The sequence below is a fragment of the Pinus tabuliformis genome, chromosome 1_2 (genome assembly GCF_031772625.1).
Source record: "Pinus tabuliformis cultivar Carrire ecotype Pingquan chromosome 1_2, CPIR1, whole genome shotgun sequence".
Classification (NCBI taxonomy): Eukaryota; Viridiplantae; Streptophyta; class Pinopsida; order Pinales; family Pinaceae; genus Pinus; species Pinus tabuliformis.
In genome coordinates, this window is record NC_142298.1 from 1,264,873,399 (window position 1) to 1,264,889,637 (window position 16,239).

Below are 16,239 nucleotides of genomic sequence, written 5' to 3' on the forward strand. Positions count from 1 at the left end.
GATGTTACTTAGCGGAGTTTAATATAGGTTACGGAAATTACTTTAACCAGAGTAAATTTTTTATTAACTTGAGTGGATGTTACTACCCGTCAATGTACCCGTGAATGGATGACTTCATTATTTTTAGGCGACAGTTTTCTGCTAGAGATTATAATTAATAATATTTAGTGATGAGTTATTGAGTTGTTATTAATTTTCTAAGATACGAAATAAATGTGAAGTTAAGTTGAGTTAAGGTTAGTAGGAGTATAAATGTCTTTTAGATACGAATTTATTATAAATTTGAAGTTAAGTTGAGTTGAGGTTAGTAGGAGTATAAATGTATTTTAGTTATGAATTTATTATAAGTTAGAAATAATTGATTTTTTAAGAGGTAAATGTTTTATGTATTTTCTTTCCAAGTGTATTATTTTTTAATTAAAGGAATCTATATTAAGAGACTATTTTTTTCTTATATGATATATCTAGATTTTAAATGTATCTATGTTATATTATTTTTAATTACATGAATAGTGATTAAATTGAGGATAAAGTGAATATTTGAGAGCGAGGATGAAAATGTAATAATATGGTCTTGGAATGTGATGATACTTAGGAAATTTTAGACATTAAGCTGTATGCTTATAATTCATTACTTAATATTGTCAAGGGGATAGGTCAAATGGCATTGAGTTGGAGTAGTTCTAGGCGCAGGTTGATCATAGAAGATAATGTGACAGCCTAATAATTAGCTCACCCTCTTGGCCCCATTTTTCCCTCAACGTGATTAATGTTGGAAATAATAATGAGAGGGGGGGTGAATCAGTATTATCTAGTAATTTAACAAATCTTCCTTATTTGATCTTTTGAATTATTCTTGCATATCAGTACCATAAAATAATGAGCATGTACAAAGAAAATAGACAGTCACACCAAAGAATACAAGATGTAAGGTGGAAACCCAATGTGGGAGAAAACCACCTGCTGCAATATGTCTCTATCTTCTTTCAAGAAATTCTTTTTACAATGATTTTGTACTGGTGCAGTCCTTTACCAGTACGCAGGCTGCAACCTGCAGAGAGCTACAACTCTCTCTCGTTTTCCAGTCTCTCCTGGAAGGGAGCTACAACCCCCTACTTCTTTTTCATGAAGAATCAAATGATCAATAAGTATACAACAGATACAATCCACTACAGATATCAGATCAGTAATTACAGAAACAACCCAGAACACCTTATGAATAGAAATATACAGTCAACAGATCATCTTAAGACAGGGACGCATATTTTCTTTCTGTGGCCTGCGACTGGACGCAGTCTACCTTCTGCTGTTCTGCGTGCAGACGCACTGTTCCTTTAAGCTTTGCTGCGTACCGGCGCACCCAGCAACACTATCGCGCCATGTCTTTTGCTTCAGAGACGCACCCAATAACACAGTCGCGCCGCGTCCTTTTCCTCAGAGACGCATCTAAGCCTTTACTGTACTGCGTCCCGGCACACTTGCCCTTCACTGAACCTGCGTCCCTTCAGATATAAAAGATATGAGGACTTCAGAACTGACCCAACCACTCAGATCTACAGATCTGATCATGCGCCAAAGAGATCATAGTCCATTAGAAGATTCGCCCTCATAGATCTGGACTAGATCTCACCAAAAGATATTCAACCAAGATGATGCTAAATCCAAATGAACTCCTTTGCTTTATATAGGCAAGCTCCTCCCCAAAATATGGAACAATACCACGAGCCGACACCATAGAAACACAAAACCGTCGGCTAGATACCACACAAGAAACCCCCACGTGCTTTTCTCTGCCTTGAAATGTGTGCACTGGGTGGACGCACCTCCTGAACGGCTGGCCTGCGTCCCTGGACGCGGGTTCTGCATGGTATACCTGCGGGGACGCACTTGCTGAACAGATTTCCTGCGTCCTTCTTAAAAATAGAGAGCTGAACATCAAGAATAGTGATCTACCACCTGAATGGGTTGCCATCAAGAACAACACCTGAATCATAATGCCAACAATTAGGTCAACCCATTGGCCACACTTTGCATACACAAATTCCATGCTAATAAAGACGTCGATCACTTTGTATACCAAATGTGTATGAAGTCACTGGATATTGTGTGGGTTGCATAACTATTAAAGCCCGAAGCCATGATGATTTGAAAGGAATTCCTAGCGCGATTAGAACTAAATCGCCTTATCTAGTAGCCTTATATTGCAAAGAAGTTTCCTTCCAAGTTTGATTAGGTCAACCCCTTGGCCACACTTTGCGTACACACATTCCACGCTAATAAAGACGCCCATCGCTTTGTATATCGAATGTGTACGAAGCCACTAGATATTATGTGGGTTGCATAACTATTAAGACCCATAGCCATGACGATTTGAAAGGAATTCCAAGCAGGATTAGAACCAAATCGTCTTCCAAGTTTAAAGCAGGTTCAAAGCTCTGAAGTATAAGACTATAGATTTAGTTGTATTTATTGGTGTATATTTTCCCTATCTTTGCACATGTTTCTTTTACTTTGGAATCATCTTCATCCATTGGATTTGGCATCAAAGTTTGAAAGGTAATTGCACTCTAGTTATAGTTAGTTAGTTTTATTTCAGTTAGATTAGTGGAGTGGAGTTATGTATGTATGAGTTTTAGTTTTTTTTATTATGAATGGAATCATGAGCCATAGAAATAGTTAATTAATGATTGCATGTTGATTTTCTAGTTATCTCTAAAATTCTATTAATTCAATTGACTAGTTAAATAAGTTTATACTTGAGAAATCTTATTGCATTATAAGACCCAACCAAGATTCATTTTTATATTTATTTAAATCAATCAAAAACTTTAACATTTAAAAAATTGTTTCAAAACAATTACCTTTAAATAAACCACACTAAAAAAAATAAAAATAAAAAACTATAGACTGAAAATTACCTTAAGAAAAAAGCATAAACTTTTATATTTTTAATTTGGCTCAATAAAAATATCATATGTTACCAAATATCCCGATATCCAACATATCACTAGTATAAAAAAAAAATTACCATTCCAAATATTACAGAGATCCCTCCACTGTTGATACCGCCTGTTCTTCATCTTCTTTTTGTAGACACAATCAGCTTTATGAACTAGCCCAACTTGTAAATTTCTCTTCTTTAGAAGTAAAATGTACTGATGGTTTTGAAGTTATAAATCTGCATACCTTAGCCGAAAGAAATATTCACCTGCATCATAATCCCAGAACCGGAATTGCTCCTCCTTCTACCTCTATCAGCTCATGTCTGAATCCAAAGTGTTTTGATATCCCTTTTCCACATGAACCAGAAACTGATTCTAACCATGTTTTAATGATCCACACAGTAGAAGAAGAAGACCCTAGCCTCACATAAATGATATGTCTAATGAGGCTAGCGAAGCCAAGATATGGGCTAGGGAAACTTGAGCAATCTGAATTAATTCTGGAATGCAGATTCAAAGAAATTCCCTCTGATTGCAAAAAACCTGCAGTCATGGAGATGCACAAATTCTTTGCCCATCCTTAAGCAGAAGAGTTTGACCAGACATACACCCCAGAACAGAAGAAACAGTTAGCATCAGACTGGAAACATTATATGGAGATAAATAATATGTGGATATATTTCTACTCATGGAAAGATAAAATAGCTCCAATAAATGCCTTCACTGGTACTACTTCTAGCAATATGATAGATAAACATGGATGGACTACACTTGATGGATCCAGACTAGAAACTCCTACTACTTTTCCTCCTTATAAAGGAACCATTTTAGGAGAAAATATGAATGCAGCCAAGGCCATCCCTTTACTCCAGAAAGATGATATTGCCTTAGGAATTGATGGAAGGATTCAAAAGGCAAGTGAGCAGATAAACTGGACTAATACTGCTATTAAAGGTCTTGAAATGAATATGGCAAAGAAAGATGATGTGAAAAAACAGATAGATGATGTACATTCTTCAATTGGTAGTGTAAATACTTGTTTGAACAATTTGCAGTTTGATTCTAGTATGGCTCGTTCTTACTCTAGAGAATCATTGAATAAGATTGAAGAAGTAGGAGAAAATTTAGCTAGTCATATTGACACAACTAAATTCTCCTCACTGGCTTGAATGAGAAATTTGAAAAAATGCAGATAGTAAAAAGTGAAAAGCCAGTCCCAAATTCTTTTTAGATTAAAAGAAATATTCAAATTAAAAAACCTGTCAGAAACATCCAAAAGTTTCCTCTACTATTTCCCAAAGAAAAGCCTTCATCATCCACTAAGGAAACAAAACATATAAATATTGCTTCTTTATTCAAAGAACCAGAAGAGGCAAAAGAAAAAGAGCAGAAGAACACAGAAACACAAATTATTCCAATCTATGAGCCCTTAGAGCATAGCTTTTACAGATATTCTTCTCCAGATATTGAAGGAAAAGGAAAAATGCCTGAAGCACACACTTTCCACCCTGATTCTCACAGAGAGTGGAATATAGACAACATGAGTATTGGGAAAATCCTCCAGATGATTGATTTAATGTACACTGAATATAAACTCATGTGTCTCAGAGGAAAATATGAAATAGATGCTTGCAGGACTATCATCCAGTGCTTCACAGGAACTCTCCTCAAGTGGTGGGAGACTGAGTCTTCTCCTAAGCTCATTGAAACCATGGTGGCTGAAGTCCTCAAGGATGAAAAAGGAGATGTAATTCATAATCCATACGACACTGTTATAAGCAACATGATTGGTGCACTCACATCAATGATTCTGGAACATTGGTGTGGCAGTGAGACAAAGATTGCAGATAAGCATGAGGTCATTCTTATGAACCTCAAATGTCACAAAATGTCTCAGTATGATGACTTTCACAGAGACTGGATGCAGAGAATTTATGAGGTAAAAGATTCAAAGAACCTATTATGGAAACAGGTATATCTTACTGCTCTTCCATCTAGATTTATTGACTATATTAGATTACAAGAGATTTTTCAATTACCTTTTGAATCATATACATGGGGTGAAATCTATTCTCATATAACAAAGACATTGGTCAGTCTTTGCACTAGTTCAAAGGTAAATAAATCTCTAGAAAATTTATCTAAACTTCCAGACAAAAAGTCTATTTGTAGCAAATACGGACTTACTGTAGATGACCCATTGGTCAAAAGAAGAAAGTCTAAAAAGAAGGCCAAGAGAGAATTTAGAGAGACTTTCTACAGAAACAAGAGAAACTATCCTCAGCATAAAAGAAGACATCTCACAAAGGATAGAAGTCATAAGCATAAGAAGAAGGGTTATTACAAATATGTTCCAAAGACCCATTATTATGACCCTTCTGATATCCATCTTCATACAACCAAACAAGATAAATGGAACAAAATAACTTATTGGTTGTGTGGACAAAGTGGGAATATAGCTTCAAGATGTCCCCAAGGCGAAGAATCGAAGCTGAACAAAGGGAAAAATCAGCAGTTTATGCCCATAAAGGAAAGCAAGTTAAAAAAGAGCATTCAGGACCAATATTTTGTCTCAGATGTAAATCTAAGACACATGTTACAGAGAGGTGTCCGAACCTCACGATTAGAGATATAGCTCAGCAGTACTAACTCGAAGAATCCTCCCTTGATTCTTTCAACACTTCCTCAGAAAATGAATTTCAGGTTAATATGGGCCAGTATTCTGATTCATACACATCTAAATGTTCGTGCTCAGACCCAGAAGAATGCACTTATCATGTCTTCTATGAAGAAGATTCTTCGTATTATGCAAGCTCGAGTGAAGAAGAAGAGGTTAAGCCTTCAAAAGAGAAAGTCTTGACGGCTTACACAGAAGAAGAAACAGAACTGAAGATCTTGTCGCAGATCAAGGCAATGGAGGAAGGAGACATGAAGAACCGCCTGATTGAAGCATTCACTGATCAACTCAAGGCCAAAGCTTCAAAAGAATCAGGTAAAAAACCTCTATTTGTTGATGCATCGTATGGAAGAAATACTAAATCCTTCCAAATGCATCACCAAAAGCCAGGCAAAGTCAGATCTCTGACTTTAGGGGAAGTAAGTGGTGAGATTTATCACCTCAAAGCTGAAATCTCTGCTATTAAAACTCAAATAGTAGAAATACAAAAGGGAAAGAAAATTCAAGAAGAAAAAGAAGAAGACTCTTGGAACCCTACAGTAAATCATTCAGAGTTGCAGATTGCTGAGGGAAAACAAGATCCAAATTTCGGCTTTAAGGACATGAGATTATTCACCATTACATATCAGCAGCACCATGTTAAGGTAAAAATTTGCATCCAAAGACAAACTTTTTACATGACTGCATTAATAGATTCAGGAGCAGATATCAATATCCTTAACATAAAGAATGTTCTAATAAAATATTGGGTTGCAGCTGAAAGAGAAGTTGTAGGCTTGGGGAATAAGAAGCTTAAATATGAAATCCCTATAGCTTCTATGTGTTTTGATACCCACTGCATATACATGAAGTTTGCTATTGCAGACATCCCTGTTGACTGTATTTTAGGGAATGTCTTCCTAGCTACAGTAGAGCCTCATGGCTCAACTAGAGTAAAAGGGAATAAAGCAGGGTACTTCATTTCAGTACCTACTTCAAAAGGGAGAAAGAAGAAAATTGAACTGCCTTATGTTTCAAGTCCAAGGGTCTCTACAATGGTACAAGCTATGCAGAAGCTGGACAAGGTAGAATCCTTGCTATCAGATCTCAAGGATTTAAAAGGAACACTGGGAATAGAGGAACAACTAAAATTGACTAGAGTCAAGGCAAAGATTCAAGAATTAAAAGAAGAGATAGAAGAAAATTGATGTTCTGAAGAACCAAATGCTTTATGGCATAGAAAGCAACACACTATCAAACTGCCATATAAAGAAGGGTACACAGGGAAACCCCGTAAGAGCAGAGCAATCCCAATGAGCATGGAATACAGAGAACTATGTCAAGAAAAGATCCAAAAACTCCTCAGAAGAGGATTGATCAAAGAATCCAATAGCCCCTGGAACTACTATGGGTTCTATGTAAATAAAAGAGCTGAGCAAATTAGAGGAATTCATAGACTGATAATAAATTATAAGCCTCTGAACTCAGTTTTAGTAGATGATACTTATCCCATCCCACACAAAGGTGATTTGATTAGAAGAATTGTAGGAGCAAAAATATTTTCAAAATTTGATCTTAAAGCAGGGTTCTGGCAGGTGGCCGTTGATGAAGAAGACAAATTCAAAATGGCATTCAACATTCCTGCAGGGCATTATGAGTGGAATGTCATGCCCTTTGGTCTCAAAAATGCTCCTTCAAAGTTCCAGAAAGTGATGGATGACATTTTCAAACCTTATTTTGATTGGCTCATTGTATATATTGATGATGTTTTGATTTTTTCTAAAAATATAGATTACCACTTTAAACATGTAAATTTGGTTCAAAAAAATGGCCTTGTACTCAGCAAAAAGAAGATAGAAGTATTTCAGACTTCTATAAAATTCTTAGGCCACAAGATCTACAATGGAAAATTTTCTATACAGCCACATGCCATTGAGTTTGCAGAAAAATTTCCAGATGAAATAAAGGACAAGAAACAGCTGCAAAGGTTTCTTGGTTGTCTCAATTATGTAAGTACTTTTTATGAAGATTGTGCCACAGAAAAGAAAGTGCTCAGTCAAAGGCTCGACAAAAATCCCCCAGAATGGACAGATATACATACTAAAGATGTCCAAGAAATCAAAGCTAAATTGAAATCGTTGCCCATATTATATATTGCTGATGATCAAGATTTTAAAATTGTTGAGTCAGATGCTAGTGACATTGGTCGGGGAGGTGTTTTGAAGCAAAGAGTTGGTAAAGAAGAACAAGTTGTACATTTTGCTTTAGGTGTTTCGAATCCTGCAGAACAAAAATATTTTGTTATTGAGAGAGAAGTCAAAGCTGCTTGGAACTGCATAAGCAATTTTGATGTTTATTTGATAAACAAGCTGTTTCTCCTCAGAACATATGCATCAGAAATGAAGAAGGTATTATCCAAGGATATCAAGAAGGCCAGTGAGGCAAAATTTGCTAGATGGCAAGCACTTTTTGCCAATTTTGATTTTTCTGTGCAACATATTAAAGGAGTAAATAATAGTCTCCAGATTTCCTCAGCAAAGAATATATTGAACAAAAGGAAGCACATGTCATGATGATTGTCACCGAATGGGACCAGCACCAAAAGCAAGAAGTCTTGCAGACCATTCCATATAATCAAGATTGGGACACATATAAGAATAACTGGAGACCCACATGGTAGCTAAGGAACACAAAAGTCCTTGATTCCAATCTACAGCCTCATACTGATCTCCAGCACTATGTGCCAGAAAGTAAGGTGTACCCTAAGGGCAGAAAATGGATTCATGACATGATTTAGGATAAGGTGAAAGCAGATGCTAATATAGCAAGGCGAGCCCTTGAAGAAAATTTTCATGGATGCTTCCTGGTGAGGAATAGACTCTGCCTCAGAATTTTAGACACATAGACAATATCCTAATGGTCCAACCACTTTAGGTTCTCACCATTGCTGAGCACACTAATGTGCGGGCTTTTCGAACCAATCATCTGGCGGATTTTCCCAATACTCATGTTGTCTTTATTCCACTCTCTGTGAGAATCAGGGTGGAAAGTATGTGCTTCAGGCATTTTGCCTTTTCCTTCAATATCTGGAGCAGAATATCTGTAAAATCTAGGATCTAAGGGCTCATAGATTGGAAGAATTTGTGTTTTTGTGTTCTTCTGCTCTTTTTCTTCTGCCTCTTATGGTTCTTTGAATAAGGAAGAAATATTTATATGTTCTGATTCCTCAGTGGATGATGAAGGCTTTTCTTTGGGAAATAGTAGAGGAAACTTTTGGATGTTTCTGACAGGTTTTTCAATTTGAATATTTCTTTTAATCAAAAAAGAATTTGGGACTGGCTTTTCACTTTTTACTATCTGCATTTTTTCAAATTTCTCATTCAAGCAAGTGAGGAGAATTTTAGTTGTGTCAATATGACTAACTAAATTTTCTCCTACTTCTTCAATCTTATGCAATGATTACAAGGAGACAAGGAGACAACAAAGGTGGCATTCTCGGTTTTGTGCAAGATATAGAGGATTTGTGCAAGATATAGAGGATTTGTTTATTTTACACTGCATAGCATCACTTCATCGTGTTCTTCTTCTTCTCAACCACGCATGAAGCCACTTGCTCGAGCTCTGTTCAGCTCATTAGCCTTCCAACCCTTCTACTTCTCACGTAGCTTCATCTTTTTAACTTTCCCTTGCTTCGTCCCTTCTATCCACCAACCAACTGTACTCAATCTTTCCTCATCTCATATCTGTGTCTCTGAGCCACCACAAACTCCTCCTTCACCTTACCCATCCACTCATACCACTCCTACACTCCTCCATCACCCAAAACTCCAACTACAGCACATCCTGTAGAAGTTAGCAGACTTCCTGTAGAAATCCCGAGCTTCCTGTAGGATCCCCTGCAGACATCCTGTAGAAGCCTGCAAACTTGGTTGCCGAGCATCTGAACGTTGTGGACTCCTGTGGAATGATGTTAGGGATCCCCTGGAACCTCTCCTAGCCCTCTTGACCTTTCCCAAGCTTTCTTTCCCTTCGCACTACCCCTGCACAGTCAAACCCTAATAAGAAACAGAATCATAATAACTCCAACCACTTAAGTGAAAATACAAAAATAATGTTCTTTTCAATAGAAGTAGTTTAAGTTCATGCATTCCATATCACTAGCAGTAATGGCATCATTTCTAGAAGTTTGCACTCTCACTATTGCATCATAGAGGTTAAACTAGTCAGATTAGGGTTTACTAGGGTTTCCATGTTTTGGTTGGCTTTCAGTTCATTCTTGCAAAGTAGATTAATTTCCTTTGAGATAGCCTTCGTCCATAATTTAGAAAGCTTCTTCTGAGAACATATAGAAGTTGGCTTGAGCCCTAGTGGACTTGTGTCAGCTGACCAAGTGACAGCTACGACAAGAGCTATTACTTGTGCATACAGCACCGTCACTTCCAAGTTTGTTACGAATTACCGGGTTGATAAAATTAGAGACAGGAAGCTCCAGGAGTTGTAGCATTATTGCTACAATACTGGAGCCCACCAGATGCTTAGACCAGATAGAGTGAATGGCTTCTTGAGCCGATCCAATGGCTTCATGAATCTGTCTGGATTCGAGGAAGGCAAATTGTTGAGGGGCAATGTGTCTGGAAAGAATCGGTCTGAAGCGGTTGGAAATGGTCTTGGAAATGATATTGTAAAGGCAATTGCACAAAGAGATAAGCCTGTAATCATCAAAGGAAGTTGGGGAGTCAGATTTAGGGATGAGAGCTATGAAAGTCGAATTGATGGCATGATAGATGGATCCCGAAGATCTGCTCTCCTCCACAACATTCAGTAGATCCTGCCCCAGGATTTCATAAAATGCCAAATAAAATCCAATAGTCCACCCATCCGGGCCTGGCCTCTTATCTTTTTTGAACCATTTTAATATTCCTTCTAACTTCCCAGAAGTTACCGGAGCATTAAGTACTTCCACATCATCCTCATCAACAAATCTCGGAAAGTGACTCACCACATTGATAATATCAGGTAGATTAGCTACACGGGGGCATTTGTAGAGATCTCTGAAGTGAGTGATGCCAAGGTGAGCAAGCTTATTGAAGGAGTCAACCATATCTCCCTCTGGAGTTGGGAGCTTCTAGATGGTGTTGGACACCTTTCGACCTTTGGCATAGCTATGAAAAAACTTCAAATTATCGTCCCCTGCTTGTATCCAAATAGCTCTACTCCTCAATCACAGAGATTATTCGCGCTCCTTAATAATGTTGGCCTTCTGGTTTTCCAATTCTATCAGTCGACCCTTGTCCTCTGTAGTGATAAAGCCCAGTCCTCGTTCATCTAATAATGTGCTCAGCTCTGATTCAATATGGGTAAGTTGAGAGGCATCCTGAGCATGCTTATCCTTTGCCCAATTAATGGAGAGGTGCTTGATCTCAGAGAGATTTCTGCAGAACCCTTTTGCAAGTGATTCTGCTCCATTAATGGGATGAGTAATCCAATATTCAGAGATCATCTTGACATATGATGGGTCCTTCAGATAGGTGTGATTGAATTTGAATGGGGCTTTTGGCTTCTTAAAGGGCCCCTGTATTTCCAGATATAGGCACCTGATCCGAAATGCCTCCCATGCCCACCCATTGCTTATAATGATGCAACCGATGAAGGAGTGCATCCTTCATAATGAATCTGTCAAGTCTGCAGGCCAATGCTGCATCGCCCACCCTCCTGTTCCTCTAGGTAGGAAGAATTTTGTGCATGGGGACATCCACAAAGTTTGTCTGCTCTAACAGACTTGTCATATAATCTGTGATGGAGTCGATTTGTGCCGCCAATCCCCATGATTCCCTAAAACCTAAAGAAAAGTTGAGATCTCCGCCGATTACAGTCTGGTCTTCATCCATGAGGGTGAGATGTAGGAGTCTCTACCAAAATTTTTCTCTTTGATTACAAGGGGCGTATACATTCACAATCCGTAGATTCATGCCCAGATCAACAGTAAAAATATCCTGACCCAGATAACCGCCCCCCCCCCAAGTTGCCTCAACCTTTATGGTACGAGGGTTAACCCCAATGGCCAGACCACCGGAACGACCGACAGCATCGAGGGCAACATAGGACCATCCAGGGGTCAAAGATTGCATGGAGTGGGAGATTTGATCAGCCGAGCAAAGAGTTTCTTGTAGCATAATGATATCGATGGGTTCAGTCTCAATGAGACGCTTCATGGCTAATTTCCTAGAGGAACTAGCCAGCCCTCTACAATTATAAGATAAACACTTCATGGGGGAACACCTCGTGGGGTATATCCTGCTCTAAGGACCCCATCAATGGTGGATTGACGACCCGAGACTACCTCGACCCCTGCTTTCTTAATAGCCTTAGAAAGATGAGATTTCTTGCCTCTAGTAGGTAGGGTGTCGGCACCCGGCACAGAGATACCAAGTCCAGACTGGTGGGAAGAAAAATCTTTAGAATGACACCTAGAATGAAGGAAGTATGGATGAGGAGGGGAGGCCTCAGAGGATGGCCAGGGAGACACCGAAGAAGAGGAGGGAGAGAGCGAAGAGGGACCAGTGGTGCTAATAAGGGGAGGATATGACATAGAACAATGAGCCATAGATGTCTGTAATTTGGCACTAGATTCATTAATAACATGATCAATAATAGAGAGAGGAGGGTGCAGAGGAGTACTCGAGGCTATACCGGCTTCATTTGCTGTGCGAGCCCTGGTCATCGGCGGCGAGGAGTGCCTAAGTCCAGGATCGACCGCAGGTGAGGATGCCACCGGAGACTGGCCAGTGGAAATGGGGCGCAAGGAAATCGCTGAAGTAGCCCTGGAAGGTGTTGATGTGATCTTCGGGGAGTCCTCAGCTTTTCTGTTGAGAGGACAGTCTTTGTAGAGATGTCTAACCTTGTGGCATCAGCTGCAATGGAATGGTACCCCTTCATAGTCTAGTATTTGGACTCTGATGTATCTTCCCCACTGTAGAGTGATCTTTTCCTCTAGCCCTTCATGAGTGTCTAAGTGAACCAAAATACGCGCGAGGGTCCTGCTCCTTGATTCCACAAAAGTGCGATCATGATCTAGATAGGTGCCCAGTGCATTACCAATCCTGATGAAAACTTCTTCCCCCCAGAACTGCAATGGAAGTCCCGCCAAGCGTACCCAAATCGGTCCAGCTGCAATTTGTTCATGTTCGTGGTCAAACAGGGGGCTCCACCTTTTGAGGAGAACCAAAGCCATTTCAATGTGCCAGTATCTAGCCAATACCAGATTCGTGTAGCTCTCCTTTGAGAAATGTAAAGAGAACCAGCCTCTGGGTAAGACATGAACTTCATGTAGATCAATGAGCAAACCCCCCTAGATCTCCTTCACCCATTGTGTCAGTCTTTATGCCGAATATTCCCTACCCCGAACATGCCCTACCAGCACTGTGTTTGCCATGACTGCGAAATCGCCTATTGCCGAAGTTTCTCCAAACCTGATAGTGATATCCTTTGAGGTACCCTTAATGCACTTTGATTTATTTTTGCTGGTGCGTGGTGCAGATGGGTGGTCCACCAGGGGGTTAGGTACGCCTTCTTGAGGGTTTGGTTTAGTAGTTTTGACCTTGATAGCCGATGTCTCGAAACACCCAGATGGACGGGTTCCGGCAGAAGAGGTATGCGCCGCAACAGAGACCGGAGGGTTGATTGAAGGAGCTGCAAAAAAGGCAGAGGAAAGTGGATCGAAGGAGGGCAAGGGGGGGGGTGTGAGTAGATAGAATATGGACTGTGCCCGGGGAGAGTGTAGGGACTTCGAAATTTGGGGAGTCGATAGTGGTCGACCCAATGAGTGGAGGAACAGAGCTATGCTGTGGAAGGGAAACAACCAGAGGTCGATGAGACGAATCCTAGCTAGAAAACGGTGGAGACAGAACAGTCAGAGGGGTTGAAGAGAAGCTAGGGTTATCAAAGATGATTCTGTCTAGGAAAGGCTCCTCTGAATAATCAACTGCCTCCAACTCCATATTGTCAGCCATCCTGTCCCCAGGTCGAAATCCGAGAGTGACGGGTGGAGACTTCTATGGTGAAGGGTGTGCTGTGCGCCTGTTCTGAGACCGTGACGGTATTCTGCAGAGATCTGGAAGAAACCCTAGCCTAGTCCTTCACGTGCGCATGCCATCGGATCCCTCCTCACCTCTCCATATCACCCCCGAATAATTGCGATATGCCGATAAGCGATATCACATCAGCCATTGTTGATCGGACATGCAAAAATGTTGTTGTTTCAACACAAGACCTCCCTCCCAACTGCGATATTTCATCCGAGGGGGTCCAAAAGACTCTTTTTCACATCGGAACATGCATTTTGGGAAAAAGGTAAGGTTAATGCATTCGTAGGGGTCTTCTTTATGCTTTTGAATGGTTTATAAGCCATCGGAAAGGGTCTGATGGCCCAAAAAGGGAGGATTCATGCCTTGGAAGGATTCCAAAGGCACCTGGGAGGATTTCTATGTGTTTTGAGAGGGGTTAATGGCCAAAAGAGGGGCTTATGCCTTAAAAAGGTAAAACAGGGCCAAAGGATGATTTTTGTACATATAGGGGAAATTATGCAAAGGAATGAGTCCTTATGCATTTGGGAGATGGTTAGAGGGGGTATCGAGGGCTCTTGCTAAGTTTGAGATAAACTTAGCAATTCCCGAGGATGTGTATGGTTATTTTTCAACCAGGGGGAAGGGATAAGTATATAGGGGAGTTATATACATAGTTTTAGGTTGGGAAGGCGAAATAGATAGGGAGCTACATAGTAAAGTTAGTAGTTAATATGAAAATGATGAGAAAAATCGCTAAGTATGATATCTTAGGCTATCAATGGGGGAAAATGACTCATAGAAGAAGTTTGAACATTTCTTGAGTGAAGCAGATCTTCACCAAGGAAAATGATAGGGAGAATGATGAAACTAAGAGGTATCACGCAGATCTTGACCTCTTTTAGGGGAAGTTAGTGAGTGACTTGGGGAAAGAAGAAGAAGGGGAAGTTAGACATGCCTCGCTTGAAGTCCTCCAAATGAAAAATTGCCTCAAACCAAAAATGAATTGCTTATCGAAATTGGAACACAACAGCAGCCCTTAGACTAGCACACTCTCATGGACACTTCTTTGCCCATCTGTAGCAAATATGGAGCATTGCAACATGCATAGTACGCCATATTTGGCATGTAAAAATGTCGATCATGAAAGATGATTAACCTACTGAAGCAGGAGGCTAACAAGAGCCATCGGAGTTAACGTAATTGTTTGTAGTTTATAACGTTGCAATCACATGGGGAGGGATCACCCTCCTCTAACCGCCAACCCCATAACCGTTACACTCTATATTGTTGTGGAGGGTTGATATCATAAGAACCATGATTTAGAGGAGTTGGTAAAGTCACATGGACTATGTGTTGGAGGTCATGGATTCAACCCCAACCTGGACCATAATATTTTGCTCCACTGTGTAGAATACCAAGGCCTTTGGGAGGTGCACGTGGTAGCCTCTGGGTTTGCCACATGGAATTCTTCCATTGGTCCTTAAATAAATCAATCACATTGCACAAACACACCACTATACAACAAAATCAAATGATGCCACTTGTCCTCCTAGGATTCTTCATTGACCATGCCAAGTCACTTGCCACATCAACAATACAAACCACTGACTTTGTAGTGACTAGGAATATTTTTTGCAAATTTCGCATGTTTAGCAAAGTGATCAGAACACAATAACTTTCTCATACAAACTCAGTTTTTGATGAAACGAGTTGTGTTAGGATCTGTTATGAAACTGACTCACAAAAGATAGAAAAGATTGATCAACACCTTAGAATTTAGCCTCTTCGAGTGGGAAACCTCCTTTACATTACGCAAATGAAAAATTCTTGGATTATACAAATGAGAAGACCTCCTTTCTATATATAGGAGTCTAAGGGGTCATAATATAATTAGAGTTGACATAACAATAATAACGTAACGACACAATAATAAAAATAGTGGGCTTCTATGGGGCACAATAATAACAATATGGGGACTAAATGGGCACAAAAATATAACAAGAGGATTGTACTAATAACAATAAGGGGTTACACTAGTAGTATAGGGACCTAACATGTCTGTCTCCTTCAGAAAGAGTTGTCCTCAATGCTTGAGTAGTTCTTGATGCTTCTATATAAATTTTTGTGCCTCGCGTCAAGGAGCATGGAATGTCAATAATTACAGGGATCCTCAGTCCCTAAACATGTTGTTCTTACCCCTAAAAGAACAAGGTCATCAATCAACAGCACTTCCAATCAGTTCTCCACCTGAAAACACTTCAGAACAGGCTTATTTTGGATCATGTCAGCTGCTTAACTGAGCTTCTGCGCTGTATTGCAACTGTCCCACTCTGTACCTGCGCTGGAAGTCAAAAACAATGAAGGCTACCTGCGCTGGGCGAGATTGGCCAAGTGGCACAGTCATCCTGCAAGGTGTCAATTGCCCAGGAAGCTTCCAAACTGACACTTGGTTCATAAGATTCGCCCTGTGATGAGTAAGAGGTACTTGATCACCATGTGTAAGAAAGGATCTCCAAGTGGACACAGGAACTGAATATTAACTGAAGATGGAGAGGACACTAGTCAGCTATATGCCAGC